We start from the raw sequence: 16,753 nt of genomic DNA on the forward strand, positions 1-16,753 counted from the left end.
CCTAAAATTTGCAGTGGCTTGTGGTGAAAGGTGCTCTTCAGGACCTATGGTCTGACTTGTATGTGCTCCCGCTCTTGCCCCGTGTGCTGATGGAGGAGCTCAGCTATCAACACTGGGTTTTAAGCTTGCTGCCTCAAATGAGTTCTTTCATTTGCACCTTCAAAGGGCACTTCTCCATCGAGCACACAGGACGTAGATTACCTGAGAAACAGCAGCTTTAGGCCTGCTCAGCTGCCGACAGCTGGGAACCAGATTCCGCAGCTCTCCCTTGGAGGCAGTCGTTCAGGTGTTGCTGTCAGTCTGGCTACAGCAGCACTGTGCGTGGCAGGGAGGCAGAATCTGACACGAGAACCTCTCTGAAGCTTGGCAGTTACCTAACCACGCAGCTCCCTGCTTGCTCTGCGTGTGCTGAAGCCCCTTGGCCTGAAGCTCCACAGGGCAGGGAGCTCTCTGCTTTCACATCCCGGCGCAGAGAAGGAGCTGTTTCATCTGCATACCCCAGCAACCCTCAGGCTTGGGCAGGCAGGAGCTCTGGAGGGAAGGATGCTATCTACTCCCAGTTAATGGGAGAGTGGAAGTCAGACATGGTCACAGAGGTGGTTTCATGTACGCTTGCTTTCTACACAGAGCATCTACAGTGAATCAGCAGCGTTTGCCCTCTTGAAAGAAGTGAGGAGTAGAGTGAGTGGAGCAAAAAGAGCTTCTGCTGTTTTACATTATGGAGCTTGCTCTCTGCTCTTGCCCCTTCTCAGCTGCTGGGAGGGTGCTTTGATGGGAAGCAGTAAAAGCCTACGTCTCACTGAGATGCATTGCAAAACACTTCTGAAGGAGGGGAGCAGATGAACCAACACTGCTGGGGGCTCACCAACTTCACCACTGAATGTGACTCACATCATTAGAGCTGCATGAAAGTGCCCCGAGACAGGGTCAAGCTCGGCAGACGGAGGGGAAGACAAGTCAGGCTGGTTGCACCCAAACTCTGACACTCTGTATTCCCTGGTAACAAAGCAGGGGTGTAGCCTAGCCGAGGAAGAAGGGAAAGGAACATCCAGAGTGGTGTTTTTCCAGGGGCTATGTACTTGAGCTGGAGGAATTCAGGTAATGAATTAGTGACAGTGTCTCTGTGATTCAGTTTGTAACTTAGGATAAATAACTTCTATAGGGAAATGTAATATCTCTAATTAACCCAACTAATCATTGGCAAGCAGGTAGACTTCCAAGCCAGAGTCCTTTTGCCAGTCTGATGAGCAAAATTCAGCCTAATGGAGGTCAGACCTCACAGTTCATAATTCAATTGTGTAAGCCACTTTGTGGCTGAGAGGGCTGAGAGAGGACAGGGACTGTCACCTTAGTTTGGGCAAAACCTGAACGTGCTCAGAGTTGTGGAGTGAGCGAGAGGGAAGTAATGTGCTGTAAAACTAGAGCTGTACAGACTCATATCAGCCAGCTGACTGCTGAGCTTTTTGTGCCCAGCTTGTCTCTTGGGTCTGTTTTCCTGGGTCTCCTGTGCAGATCAGCTCTGAGAGATTAGAAGTGAGGCAACTTGTGAAGGTTTGGTACTTACCCAACCCCCCACTCTTATGGAGTCACCCAGACTAGACTCAGCCTGGAAGTTAAGGAGTGAAGCTTTATATTCAGAGCTTAACACAACACACAAGCAGGCATTTACAATATATACAGCTCTATACAGAAATACACAAATGAAAGCTAATATAGAAACGCAGCAGCCCTCCTAGAAACCAGAGTCTTCAGGAGGGGCTCCCAACCACCCTTCCCCCTCCTTTCCACCCCTCTACCTTATCCCAGAGTATACCTTATGTGCAAGGTGAGTTTGGAGGATTGGCAAGGGGAGTTAGAAGCAGAAAGATTAGTTACACAGACAGCAGCCCAGGGAGAAAAGCACAGGCTGTGACAGAGACCCACACATGCTGTTCTGTCTTTGTTTATGTTCTTGGTTTTATATGTCTCAGCAAGCCTGTGAGTGAAGTAGACATTACCACTGTTTCCTTTGCACAGCCTATCATCTGATTCTTCTCGCCAAAACGTTCCAACTTGCCTCAAAGTAGCACATAACTGTTTGGAAGAAATGCTCTTCCAGAGGAGAAACAGGAGTTGTGCTGAATAGGGCATTGCTGTCTTAGTCCCTCTGTTCTTGTCCCTGAGTTTCCCTTTCACAGACTCAGGGTAGGATTTATGGTGCTGAGAGTTGGCTGCCTTGTATGAGACAGCCATCGCCTGGGCAGTTAACCAGCACACCTCCAATGCAACATCCACCTCACTTACCTTCACAAGAGGCTAATGCTGGATTACCCTAATGCATTTGACAGAAAGCATTGGTAATTCAATGGCTGTCACATCACCTACAGCAGGCTACAAAGGGGACAGTGACCCAGGAAAGCCCCAGCTGGGGATGGAAACCATTGGAGTTACCCATCAGCACGCTCCTGATGTTCCAGGTATATCTGGATCAGCCTTTGCAGGTGGTGAAGCAGAGGGCACCAAGGCAAGAAGCTTTAACTCCCTTGTGTAACCATACCAAGCTCAGTGCAATTATTTCACTGTTTGTAAGGAGGGTTTAGCAAAATACAATTAATGCCAGGAATTCTCAGAGGGAGCTGAAGCCAGAAGCAGGTTGTTTTTAAGGAGATCAGCTTGATATTTGAATCTGGTCCTTGCTGCTAACAGTAGGATTTGGGAGATTAAATCTAAAGGCAAGTAGGTGTGGAACATGTTTGCAATAACAATCACACCCTTTTGTTTAATTAGAAGGATAAAAGGGAATTGTGCTGAAGGGTCTGGTTGGATAAAAGGGAATTGTGCTGAAGGGTCTGGTTGATCCTTCTGCTTTCAGGGAAGGTGGGAAACAAAGCACTGCTCTGGGGTTCCTTGACGTGGGGAGCAGGGAGAAATGAGTGCAGGATCTCAAACCTCAGAACTGCTCTCTAAGTATCACCTATGGACATTCTGCCTTGTTTCCTTCACTGCTGACATAAGCTGCGGTGGTGAGGGATAGATGCTCACATGCCAGGGGTAAGGAAGGACAAGAGAGCAGCCCGAGGCTGCTGGGCACATAGCCTGGTGCAGGTTGCACAGCCTCTGTCTCGCTGTGAAGCAGGAGGTTGCAGTAGGTGTAAAAGCACTGCTGCAAATGGGCTCCGAGTGGCAGTCGCCCTGCGTGGCATAGGGCACACAGCCAGCTGAGGATGCAGGCTGCCCTAGAGTGCTCTGGCAGCTGGGGCTATCATCTTGATTCCCCTGCTCACCAAGCACTGCGGCACACTGAGCAGGTGCCTGAGTTGTTCTATCTGCCTAGCAGACAGGGTGTTAGACATACAGATTAATGCCACCATCCTCATGCCAACAGCCAGCACTGATTCCATGCTGAGGTGAGGCCTTGTGTGGGCTGCAGTCAGGGTGTTCCTGTCTGAGCTGCTGAAGGCCCACGGAGATGAAAAGCTGTCTACAGCTACTGATGAGGTATCAGCCATCCTCATCTGCCAGCTGCTTTTCAGTCTTCAGGCTGAGGGGTCTGTCTGATACCACCCGCGCCAGCAGCAGCCTGGTGAGTGCCCGTGAAGCAGCTGACTGAAGGCATCACTGACCCAAGGCAAACTTGCCTACCTGCACCTCAAAATTGGAGCAGTTTGCTCGAAGCTTAACACAGAGAGCTGAGGCTGTGGAACATGACAGTGAGCAAGTGCTGTGCAGAAGCATCACTGCAGGTATCACTGTGCCAGAGCTGGAGCTCTGGCTCTGCCTGTAACCTCCTGAGGTGAAGAGTCAAGGCTGTACACCTCATGGCTTCTCCCACAGTGGTGGAACACCTCCATCCCACTCACAAATGTCCTCTCTTCTGAAAACAGCACGGTCCAAGTACAGCTCTCTCTCTGCTGAGATCAGTCTCTGTAGCTTGTCTCTTTCCTTATCCAAAGCAGACTTTGGGGGCTGTTTTCTGTCACAGTGTGCAAACAGAAGCCTCTCACCTATTGCAAGTCAGCCTTGGTGTCTTTGCCCTTCAAATGAGGTGAGCAGTGATCTCATCAGGCTCTTGGATCACCTCTCCTCTGCATGTGGCTCTGCACTGCACAGAGCCCTGATTCCTCATCCCAGGCTCAGTGCCACGCACATGCTGACATTCTGCTTGTGTTTCAGGCTCTGGGTTGAAGGCCAAGATTGCTTTTCTGCAAAACCCCACACCTTCCACCATTGTGCAGTTTTCCTTCAGCATAGCTGACAAGAATTCAAATGGAGCTTTGTTAGATAGCTGCCACAAAAAGCACCAAATGCTTCTGCTGACTGTGAAAGTCAATGCCTGAACCCCAGGTAGCACTGCTCAAATTATCATTTAAAATGTCAGCACTGGCTGGAATGAAAACCCTGAATCTGCAGCTATTCCTGGAAGCACACATTTACAAAGGGGGGATTCTTTTTTTCTGGAGGTCTGAGACATCTGTGGTGCACGAGGGAGCAAACATCATTTTTTATATGTATAGATACTTTGATTTCCAAAAGTACAGCATTGGAATGGGCTGCCCAGGGAGGTGGTGGAGTCATTGTCCCTGGAGATGTTGAAGCCAAGCCTGGCTGGGGCACTCAGTGCCATGTCTGGTTGATTGGCCAGGGCTGGGTGCTAGGTTGGGCTGGATGAGCTTGGAGGTCTTTTCCAACCTGGTTGATTCTATGATTGTATGATCCTATATACTGCCTTATGATTTGATGAAGGACTGGATCATGCTGCCAGGAAGAGGAGGGCTGCTCCACAAGTGCAAAAGGGATGCAAGCCTAGCAAATCACATCTGATTTTCTAACGTGGCAGAAGGTGAAGTGTGATGTGCAGCTTTACAAAAGGGAGAATGCCACCATATTAGAGAAGAAGTTTATTACAGATAATTGCTTGCTCTGTTGATGCTGTTTCTGTACAAGTTGGCTAAGCAATTTAGGTTACAGAGATTTATAACTGTGTTCATCAAGATGTATGAAACTAAAATATTGCCAGCCTTTTAAATCCACCCATAAATCATTTTATACATTTAATTTCTCCCATATTAAATGTTATGGGTTCGTGTATAAATACAGGCTGGAATTGCTACATGCTTTCAGATGAACCAGCTTTTGCATTTCTTTTCACCTTTTTATCATTACCTGCCCTATCCTCTTCATGCAGAACACACTGAGATTCCTACAGGCTGCTCAATGTTAAGGCTCTACTGGCTGCTCTAATTCTGTGGTGCAAGAGTGGTGGGCACTGCTCTGGCTCCTTCTTGATGGGGCCAGCAATTGGCTCATTGGTTTGGAGTAAAGGTAAGACCTGGGCCAAGGTTGTGTGCCAGACAATTGCCAATGCAAGGGGAAACCAACTGGGCATGAGCAAGCCTCAGTAGTGTTGAGACCTGAGCTCTTGGGTCAGGCCAAAGTCTCCTACAGTGTCCCACAGCTGGTCCCTGCTGAGACCTGAGCTCTTGGGTCAGGCCTAAGTCTCCTACAGTGTCCCACAGCTGGTCCCTGCTGAGACCTGAGCTCTTGGGTCAGGCCAAAGTCTTCTATATTGTCCCGTGACTAATCCTTGCCCCTGAGGTGACTCCTGGGGAGCTGGGGATGTTGAAGCTGTTGCTCAAAGGCTCTCTTTTCCCAAAGTGGTATCTCTCTGTGCAAGATTAGGCCAAGTCCCCCTTCTGCTATCAAGACTTTATGGACTTAATGGAATGCAAGTGTCAGGAGCCACAGTTCTTTCTCCTCCCTGCCCTTGGTAGCTCATGATGTCTTGGTCTGTTCCCATTGCCTTGCTGCAGCCACTCTCCAGCAGGCACAAGGCCAGAGCTGCTTCTGCAAAGTTAGTGGAAGTTTGGCTGTGACTTTGGTGCAAACAGTGCCTTAAATTGTGAATCCCCTGAAGAGTTTGCTGAAAGCTGTTAGTCTGCAGCGTGGCTGTGTCAGTTCTATGGCAACCACAGGACACTGTTCCCTCCTGTTTGGACTGCTTACTCATACGAGTGCATCATTATACACATTTGTGCTTTGTGAGCACTGGTGGCTGAAAAAATGCCATCGAGGGAAACAGATTCCAAACGTCCTGAATGCATATGCAAAGGACAAACAGCAGCCAGTCTTTCTTTGCATTTCGGCTAACAATAGCAGGAGGATTCTGGCTTCAGAAATGGGGAGATCAGATCAAGGTCCCTTTGGAGGCACAATGAGCATTTCTAAGAGAGTTAGAAATGCAGTGGAGATCAAGGGTCTGTTTTCCACACCTGTTTGCAGGAGGCTCCCTCTAAGTGTGGAGACAGGAGGGGACCTCCTTTTCTCTGCATAGCCAGAACTCTGCTTTCACTCAGCACGGGTGGAGTCACCATCCCTGGAGGCCTGTAAGGAGAGGCTGGATGTGGCAAGAGTGCCATGGTCTGGTTGATGTGGTGGTGTTAGGTCATAGGCTGGACTTGGTGATCTCAGAGGTCTATTGCAGCCTCAGTAATTGTGTGATTCTGTGAACTTAACCTTACTGTGAGAAACCCCAACCCTGTGCATACAGCGGGAGTCATCTCCTGCCACTTGGCTTCCAGCTGAAGTTGCTCAAGTGTCTGAGCACCTCCTCTACCTTGTACCTTCTCGTGCAGTTGTCTCCTGGTTACCTTACCTGACTTTCCTCCCGTGCTCCTTCAGTGATTTTCTTTCTCACTCGATGTTGTGTAGGCAGGTGCTTTGGGTGCTGGTGAGCTACACATGAGGTGCCAACAGCAGCATGCAAAACACTGCTCGTTTCTGAGAAAGAGACCTCCAGCTCCCCGCTGCTTGCTCCAGGACATCCCAGCTGGGCCACCAGGATCTCCCTTCTCCTCCAGCGAACACTGAGCTCTCTCCTGGGTAAGTTCACAATTTTTCAAGAAGCTTAACAAGGTTATTGCCACTAAAGTGCTTATTTCTCAGAGGACAGGGAGAAAGAAATCCGCATCTGAAGCCTCAGAACATTACAAAATGCTTTTGGAGAGGAATCCTCCAAACTTTAAGCGCCTGGGCCACAGGCTTTGATGATGTGCAGCTAGTACGGCTGTGTGGCCGCATCTGCTCCGAGTCCAACAGGGCTTCAATTATAAATGGCTTGCTTGTTTCTGGATCCTTTTAAATGGTAGTTAAGGAGTTCAAAGCCTTTTCATTACCACTGCGAAATTCATCTGTGGGGACATTAGAATAAAAAGCCCTCATTTGCTGCGTGACTTCAATGGCACCATTGTGGGGGATCAGCTTGCGGCTTAGAGCCGTAAATTCACAACATTACATTATGTTTAGGGTTGTCATCAAAAGATAAAAGGGAACATTAATCTTCTGAAATTTAATTTTGCCTGGATTTTAATTCCATTGCTTATTACCAGAGGGATTTAAAGATTTTTTTTTTTTCCTTAATACCTCTGACTTCACAAAGTTTATGTTTGGCAAAAAAAAGCAAAGCTGTGCTGCAGTACTAAAGCAATTTTCTAGTTGATAGCTTCAGCATTGCCCTCTTATTCTCTAATAATTTAGATAGCAGTATTACAGTGCTCCAGTTTTGGCCCAGTTCAGTAAAAGTTCTATGCCTGCAATGCTTCAGCCCTCAGCTGAATCACGGCGTGGAAATGAGGTCAGAGTTTCCCAGGCTCTGCACCAGCTTCTGCTCAGAGGTGGAAGCAGAGTCCCTGCTGAGAAGAGCTGCTCTGGTGCTCTTTTTAGCTCTCAAGGGAATTCTATTGTTAGATTCAGGTACCTTTTCCAGAGTACTTTATCTTTCCATCTCTGCCTGGTATGAAAACTCTTTGGGCGTGGGCTGCACGTTGGTGAGGTCCCATGCATCCGTCCATGATCTTCCCTCTCAGCTACGTGGCTCAAGTGAGGGAAGAGAATGGCCTAGTACCCACCCTGCTGTGGGCAGAGAGCATTGCTCTGTGCTAGTGCAGTTCAGAATTAACATCAGATCAAAGATCACATTCTGTGATCCACAAACTCCCTGTAGGTGTTCAAGGCCTTCAGCAACCTGTTCTAGTGGGAGGTGTCCCTGCCTGTGGCAGGGGGTTGGAACTGGATGATCCTTGAGGTCCAGGATCTTTGAGAATGATCTTTTGTGTCCAATTCTGGGGGCCTCAATTTAAAAAAGATGTTGAGGTGCTGGAAAGTGTCCAGAGAAGGGCAGCAAGGCTGAGGAGGGGCCTGGGGCACAGCCCTGTGAGGAGAGGCTGAGGGAGCTAGGAGTGTGCAGCCTGCAGCAGAGGAGGCTCAGGACAGAGCTCATTGCTGTCTGCAGCTCCCTGCAGGGAGGCTGTAGCCAGGTGGGGTTGGGCTCTGCTGCCAGGCACCCAGCAACAGAACAGAAGAAGGGGACACAGCCTCAAGTTGTGCTGGAGGAGGTCTAGGCTGGATGTCAGGAGGAAGTTGTTGTCAGAGAGAGTGATTGGCACTGGAATGGGCTGCCCAGGGAGGTGGTGGAGTCCCCATCCCAGGAGGTGTTTAAGAGGAGGCTGCATGAGGCACTTGTTGGACTTGATGATCCCAAAAGTCTTTTCCAACGTGGTTAATTCTGTGATTCTGTCCCTTCCAACCTAAACCATTCTATGATTAGCTCTGCTGAGGGAGCAGCAACTCCTACCTTAGGGAATGCCTCCACAGGGAGCAGATCAGCCCTCTGTGGATTTTGCTTTTCTCGATTCATTCTACCCAAGCAGGCAGCAGATTCAGCTTCCAGGAGGGATGGTTCGCAGTGTTTCTTCACCTGACTTGAGAGGGGGAAAGAGTGGCCCTGGAACTGCTCATTTAGATGATCTTTTAACTCATCCCTGAGCAAAGATGAGGAAGTACTGGGAGGTCATAGAATCAAGCAGGCTGGAAGAGAGCTCCAAGCTCACGCAGCCCAACCTAGCACCCAGCCCTGGCCAATCAACCAGACCATGGCACTAAGTGCCCCAGCCAGGCTTGGCTTCAACACCTCCAGGGACAGTGTCTCCACCACCTCCCTGGGCAGCCCATTCCAATGCCAATCACTCTCTCTGAAGCTCTCCAATGCCACCAAGATGCCAGTTTCACATAGGCCATAACCCATACCTTTTCCTGTGCCTGGTATTGTTCTCCTGCTGTTGCCTGTCTTTGTGATGAGCTTCATTCCGCCGGCAGCTCCGACAACTCCAGCAGAAAGTTCTGTAAGAGAGCAATGCAGAAGGGTCTGTCTGAGCCTGGGCCAGTGCAGCTCTGGCCTGTCACTCATTCTTACTTCCAGCTGGGATTTACTGCTTGTTTGTTGCTTGTAGTCCACAGAGTATTCTTATCAGCAAACAAAGCCCTGTCCCTTATTACAGCTTTTGCATGTCTGGGATGACATTTTACTTCCCTTCAACATCAGCCAAGCCAATTTCAGGACATCCTGCACCTCTGTGGGATGGCATAAGCCCCCCTGTTGCCACAGCTGAGGGTCTGCAGGACAATGTTAGTGCTTAATTCATGGATCTGTGGCTTGAAGATACAAACTGTGATGAGTGGGCTGGTGTTCAGCAGTTCCTCAGGATTAAGATGGTTTTGAGTCCAGTCTGAACTCAAAATTAACTCATAATTAAGAAAGAGCTGGAGCAGCTCTGCTGTGAGCACAGGCTGAGGGAGCTGGGGGGGTGCAGCCTGCAGAGGAGAAGGCTCCAGGGGCACCTCAGAGCTGCTGCCAGTGCCTGAAGGGAGCCTGCAGGAAGGCTGCAGAGGGACTTGTGCTGAGGGGGTCTGAGCCAGGCCAAGGGGGAATGGTTTGGAGCTGAGGCAGAGCAGGGTTAGAGTGGAGCTGAGGAAGAAGTTGTTGGAGTGTGAGGGTGGTGAGAGTGTGGCCCAGGCTGCCCAGGGAGGCTGTGGCTGCCTCCTTGCTGGGGGTGCTGCAGGCCAGGCTGGATGAGTCCTTGATCAGCTGAGTGTAGCTGGGAGGTGTCTGTGGGCACGGTGGGAAGGTTGGAGGGGATGAGCTCTGAGGCCCTTTCCTACCTGAGCCATTCTATGAAAAATGTGTTTGGTTTCTCTTTCTGCTGTGCTCAGTCTGCTGGTCTAGGAGGGAAGGTGGCCAGAGAGGATTTCCCTCTCTATGAACACAGGTCTGAGATCTCTGCACTTACCTGCTTCTGCTGGCTGGTTAGAGCACTTATACCGTGAGCAGGAGGCGTCTGCACGAGGCCACAGCTTTCATATGCATTTCAGACATGCTAAATAAATAATGCATCCATTACTGATGTCTCAGCAGGATGATCTTTCACCCTTCTGCTGTAGTCTCCAGGAAGCCATTGTAGCTCCAGTTCCAGTCATGCTCCTCTAATTTTGAAAAGGTTAACAGAGTTTTATCTTTAATAGCTGCGTGATCATTGCAGGAGCTAACAAGTCATGTTGGAAACATTAGTCAGGGAGACAGGGGAATATATCTGGACGTCTCACACAATTATGAGGAGAGTTATTCTCCTGCTGTTATCACTACATTTCCAGGGCTGGTATTGAAATGACATATTTATTAGGGAAGTGTACACGAGCTTCAAGAAGCCTTGGGTGCCTGCCAGCAGTGGAGTGCCTCTCACTCCTCCATCTGGTCAGCTGCTCATCCAAACCACCTTTTGAACACCGGCTGTGGTTGCTCCTCTCGCATTCAGGGAGCCCACACTGGCACCTTCAGGAGAGGGTACCACCAGGGTCACTGCCATGGGTTCAGTGGCAGAGCACTGGGAAGCAGGTGGACAAATAAACCAGCTTTCACCTAACTAAACATACACACTTCTGTGTGAAAGGTCTGTGCTAAATGACCCTGGACATGGTGGGGAGGTTGGAGAGGATGAGCTCTGAGGTCCCTGCCAACCTGAGCCATTCCAGGATTCATATATATGAAATAGTGCTGTAGTGTGTCGGGGGTGGGGGGGAGCAGATTGTCAATAGGGCATAAAGAAATAACACTGAATGCACTAAGGTCAACCTTTACCCTCAGCTAGCTACATTTTAGCTGAATGCAGGTTTAGATTGCAGAGTCTTTGGTCACAGCTTTCACTAGCAGAGTTTTCCAGGCAATATTTGTTGCTGGCTTCACCTTGAACTACGACATGTAAAGCTTCCCTACTGGACAATGCTGAGTGCTCACTGCAGTTGCCTAAAGATTCCATACTGCTGCTAAATGGGGAAAAGAAAGGCTAACAACGAAGTGATGCAATTAGAGATGGTTAAATAAGGATGTGAATTGCATCTGTGGAGCTGCTCTGGGTTCTCTGACGTCCTGGGTTTAATGACACAGCTGAATCTTCAGAGCAGAAGCTTAAGAGAAGTGAAATGTTCCTCATCTAGAGCTGATGACCTGCAACAGCTTAAAAAGGTTAAAATCCTGTCTGAAGACATTTACTGTAACACAGTTTATTGTAATAACATTTTGATGTTACTGCATCATATGAAAATATTTTGGAATTAGGGAAAAAAAACCTAAACAAACTCAGAGGAGGTGAAAGAGGCAGAAATAGAATTCTTGAGCTGCCATTGCTTCAGGAGATGTTTCCTGACTTGAGCTATGGGCAAACCCTGAGATGCTGCCTTGTGGTCAGCTCCTGGTATGCAGGGAGACAACCTAGAGTTCCCAGGCAGACCTACAGCAGGGAGGGTGCTTGGAACATCAGAAGCATCCTGAAGAGAGTAGAAGTGTCCTTGCTAAAGCTTGTTTGATCAATACCAGTAGCTGGAAGGGAAATAGATACCTGGAAGGGAATCTGTAATGATGTTGGGCAGTCTGCAGGCAAATGAATGGCCTCCAGAGTCCAGAAAACAAGGATCACAGAAGGTGTAAGCTTGGGGAAGATTTTTAGTGGATTTTTTGAGCTAAAGCTTCATTGTTTTGATGTTTTTTTTTTTCCTAAAGCACAATTTTCATTTGGTTTGCTTAGATGTTTGCACTCACATATTTGGGAGTGTTGGATTCTCTGCTGCTTTATGTAAGCGCTGGGCCATGTCTTGGTTATGTTATCAAGAGTGTCATATTAAAAATGAATGTGTCAACATGAATAAACTTAGAAGAAGTCACAGTAATGGATGAGAAGCTTTTAGTGCAGCCTCCAACTGACTAAACTGATAGTAAAGGAGAATGCCATGAGATGTGGAGCTGTACAGAGTTAATTGTATCAGTGACCTCTAACTGCACTCTCTGTAGCATCTGTCATACCCAAGGACCTTAAGCTGCAGTGTCTTTAGCATCCGTGGTACCATGGCCCACGATCTTCTGATTAGCAGTGAAGTATCAAGATACAAATCAGATGTGTAGTCACAACGGTGAGACAAAAGCTGGCTTTAGAAGGTGGCAACTTGGAGTGATGTTGACTGAAGGTGCTGCTATTAACTCTGACAGGGATCACCCAAACTTGGGTCTGTGCCCACCGAATTTAACCCTAGCATGGCAAGGTCCAAACCCTAGCCTGCAAAATCCAAAAGAGCAACTAAAGCAAGTTAAGTAAGTGTCTGCTTCTGCCTTCAGCCTCAGGGGCTGCTGCTTAAGAAGCTCTGGAGTCACCTAGAACTTACACTGGAGAACACAACTGTTGTCAGGCAGCTTGCAATCTGGGAAGAGCATCTCTAGAGCTGTCTACCTGCAGCTACCAAGACTGCCATGAAAGGGGCTCCTTCAGCCTGTCAGGGCTTGGGTTTGCTGAAAGGGAGATGGGAGTAAACTGCCAACAGCTGTGGCTGTCATTTCAGATTGAAGCGAGAGGCTGCGGTGCGAACGCTGACGGTGTGTGCAGCCGTGCTTGTTTCTGCCACAGCACAAGCAGCAGCACCTCGCAGCGTGCTGCAGTTAAAATAACAGAACAAAGTGTACCAACAGTAGATAAATCAAGACCCCGAGTAGGAGAGCTCCTCAATATGTCCGCAGAGGCAGCCTGCAAGCACCTGAAAGCCCTGCCCTCGAGGCCCAGTAATGCCTGCAAGGAAGCACTGCCTTTTCACAAAACATGCTGGGGCGTGAGGCCACAAATTCTCCTTCTGACAGGAGGGAAGCACACCTGCTCTGTCAGCAAGAGAACCAGCCAGCAGGAAGGGTTAGCAGAACCATTGCATGACGTGCAACCCATGCAGACTTGAGTCTGGGCAGAGGAGGGCTGCTGGAGACCCTGCACTACAGCTGAGTGCTCAGAAAAGCAGCAGACAAGATGGTTTGGGAGGAGAGACCCATTGCAACCCCAGCAGCCATCCCATCTAACACAAACCCAAGCCTCTTGCTAACCTGGAAATAAGCTTCCCAAACCAGTCTGTCATGGAATCACAGAATGTCAGGGGCGGAAAAGGACCTTGAATGTTCATCCAGTCCAACCCCCCTGCCAGAGCAGGATCTCCTATACCAGATCACACAGGAGAACATCCAGATGGGTCTTGAATATCTCCAGAAAGGGAGACTGCACAACCTCCCATGGCAGCCTGTTCCAGTGCTCTGTCACCCTCACAGGGGAAAAAGTCCTCCTCATGTTTAAATGAAACTCTCTATGCCTCAGCTTCCACCCACTGCAATCTGTCATGTCCAAACCCTGCATGTGGTCCCTCTGCCAGAGCAGTAAATGGTGCAGAGTGCCCAGGGCCTTTTCCTGCTTCTTGGGACCAGAGAGGGCTGAGTGAACAGACTGCTGCATGCCCCAGCCAGGGATAATTGCTGGCAGCCCGATCCAAGCCTCGTTTTTATGCAAGTAGAAGCAGGCTGTCTACACCCATGGGAGGGGGAAAGCTCCACAGGAACGTGTCTAAGCATTTGTGTATTTTCCTTAACTACTAAGGAAAAAAAAAGATCACTTTTATGTTGCAAGTTATGTTCCAGAAACCCTCTCTTCCCCGCGCTACACTTAGGGCTTTAAAACATCCCTTTGCGTTGTTTTGCCTAATGCCTCAGCACCTGCACACCGGAGAAGGTAACTTTCAGACTGCTGCCTCTGCCACACACACGTTAGACTCCCTTCCCAAGGGAGTGAGAGCCTAACGTCTGAGGAGCCTGCCCAGTTATGTGTGCCGTCAGAATCCTCCTGGCTAACGCGTGACAAGCTGCCCAGCAGGAGCCATCGCCTGCGGGCGTGCTCTGCAGAGGCACTCTGCCATCAGCGCCCAGCCGAGAGCCTTACCTGTGCCACGCCGAAACAAACCTCAGCTGCGTTCCAAGGCGCAGCACGCTCCACAGCAGATGCTTTATGCAGTCCCTTCGGTACCTGACTCCATTAGCATCAATTCATGGCACTGCCACACTTCAGGTGAAACCTTCTCCTGCGAACAGCAGCTAAAGGATGGACCTCTTGCAGCGATAGATTTACTGCTATGGATTTAAGAGGTCTCTGCTGTATTCACATTACTTTATTACCATTTAGCACATTCTAATTAAAACTAAAAAGACTTCTTCCCTTCACCTTCTTCCCTTGTGCGGTTTGTAGTGATTTAATTCTGAAGAGAAAGAGCAAACGACAGACCAAAAGCAAATGATAGGCTGTAAATTACCTGCTCCCCTGGACGGGAGGACTGTTCATTAAGTGTGAAGTGGAATGCCAGTTAAACTCCTTGCCTGGCAGACCTGCTAATTCACCCAAGCCGTTTTGCACATCCTTGCCAGACATCCCCGCGCTCTGACTAAGGGAATTGCTTCTCAAATGGCAGCTCGGGTTCCCAGAGCCGCTCCCGCCACACCTGTGCTGGTACTGCGGAGGCTGGCATTGCTCGGTGGGAGAGGGCCACCCCTGCTGGTTACCTCTAACAGTGGCACAAGAGCCTTTGCTCAGCAGTCCTGTGCCCAGGCACGCAGCAGACTTGGAGGGGGCACTCTGCCTTTGCAGGCCACCCCTGCACACCTGCCAGTGCCAGCTGGGGCAGCGCCCAATGCAACAGTCCTGCTATCGGGACAGCAAAACATTCTTCCTGTTAGCCTGAGCTTGGGAAGCAGCTCATGGGAAGAGAGGTGCACCAAAGGCATCCAAACCACATCTGCCTGGGCCACAACCATGAGTGAAGAGAGCCAGCTGACCCCAGACCCCATTGGGGTGTGCTGGATCACAGAAGCAAGCCCAGCAGGTGTCCGCTCTATTACTGCCATTAAAACCCTTAAATTCCTTAAATTAACCTAATTAGCATTGGATCAGATCCCAGGAAGGTAGGCAGGGAAGACAGCCAGAAGATCGCTGGGAACAGAAATGGGAAGCGTGTGGACTCTGGCTCTTTGGGAGGCTCAGGTCTACCTGCACAGAGTGGCAGCAGTCAAGCTGGGCTCCTCCATCCTTAGAAGTGTCCAAGGCTTTCCAGCCAGGCACAGCAACTGCACTCACCCAGAGGCACAGCTGCACCACAACCTGCTCTGCTGGCAGCCTGGAGGTGTGTCAGTGGGAAAGCAGAGGATGCCCTTTTGTGTGGGGGGGACGTTTGTGGCGTCACAGAATGTTCTTGGCTGTACACAGCTAGTTAATGCTGGTTTATCATGTAACTTTAAGCAGCTCCACAGAAGAGTTTGCAGTATGGCAAACCTGCAGTTTGGAGCAAAGCCCTAAATGCTCATTGTTGGACCTGGGTTGTGGGTTTGGGGGTTCTGTTTGTTTGGGTTTGTTGGTTCTTAATACTCATAAAAAGAAGAAACCAAGTTGCACAGGATAGAGCCTAGCGAACTGCTGCCAGAAACAGCTTGGCCTCCTCAGCAGAGCTGGGTAAATGCAATTTAGCATTCTCCAGCTATCCTTAGCGCTTCCCAGGCTTCTTTTCATCAGAGACTTGCCAAAGTATTTTCAACTGCCTGCTTTTTTCTGACTCAGATAAACATCCTGTAGGAAACTAGATTAACACTAGTTCACAATGGAGGACCTTCATGACCCTGTTTCATTATTACTACTTGGATCATGGCTCACAGCATGAATAAAGATGTGGGGCAATGCTCCTGGAAATGCATTATGCTGCTAAAAGGCTCTGCTGTTTAGAGCTACCTTTGCTTTGCTGGGGGAGAAGAGATGATGCTGAAAGTGGCTGCCTCAGAAAGCTTCCCAGGAGACCTTGCAGAAGAAGCCCATGTCTCTGGAAGGCAGAGGAGCTGGGGATGGCTTCCAGCCTGCGCTGATGGATCAAGCCTGGCAGTGTCCCTTGCTCTGCAGCTCACTTTGGCCAGCCGAGCTTCACTCTGTGTGGAGCAGAGGAGGAGTCAACATAATTAATGATGTAAGTCTAGGGGTGAAGACAGTCTCACTCCTGCATTTCTTCTCAGAAGTGCCAACACTGAATGGCACAGGCTAAGAAATATTGTCCTAGAGCAGAACTTTTAAGGTCTTTTACAGGATACCTGAGCCCCAGGTTAAAGCCTCTGCCAGCCCCTAGATAAGGACTGTAATGGAGCTGAAGTTCATCCACAAGTTGACACTGCACTTCAACATGGTTTTGAGTTTCCAACCTGAGGACCATGAGGTTAGAATTTATCTGAGGCATTTCCCTACACAGCAGATTCACCAAAGGGAAATTCTCTGCTGCGACAGAAATTGTCTGTCTGCCAAACCACTTTAGTAGCTCGGAGTGCAGTGAGGAAGAGCTGATCCAGGTTTGACTGGATGAGCGCAGTGGAGAGTAGGTTCTAGTCCTGAGCAGCAATCTGGTTCGTGCTGTTGGAGCTCTCAGCACCCTTCTGCTGAAAAGCAGCATTTCAGCAGGAGCTGCCACCCAACTTTGTTACTGACAGTCTGAAAATTATTGTCCTGTCTGAGGGAAGGCAGAGCAGAATTTTTGTGTGTCCAGTCCTGGGCCCCTCAATTCAAGAGAGATG

General features: G+C 49.3%; 1 long non-coding RNA gene across 2 annotated transcripts in view; it reads left to right on the top strand.

Annotated features, from left to right (window-relative positions):
- LOC135181372 (uncharacterized) overlaps positions 1-16,753 on the top strand; it is a 114,760-nt gene that overhangs the window by 61,524 nt on the left and 36,483 nt on the right. Inside the window, exon 2 of one of the 2 annotated variants that reach the window (XR_010304842.1) lies at positions 6,688-6,858. This is a non-coding gene — a long non-coding RNA (uncharacterized LOC135181372). Of the gene's footprint in view, positions 1-6,630; positions 6,859-16,753 lie in introns of those variants that run through there. The other variant, XR_010304841.1, reaches the window with a different exon arrangement.

The sequence above is a fragment of the Pogoniulus pusillus genome, chromosome 2 (assembly GCF_015220805.1).
Source record: "Pogoniulus pusillus isolate bPogPus1 chromosome 2, bPogPus1.pri, whole genome shotgun sequence".
In the NCBI taxonomy this organism is placed as follows: Eukaryota; Metazoa; Chordata; class Aves; order Piciformes; family Lybiidae; genus Pogoniulus; species Pogoniulus pusillus.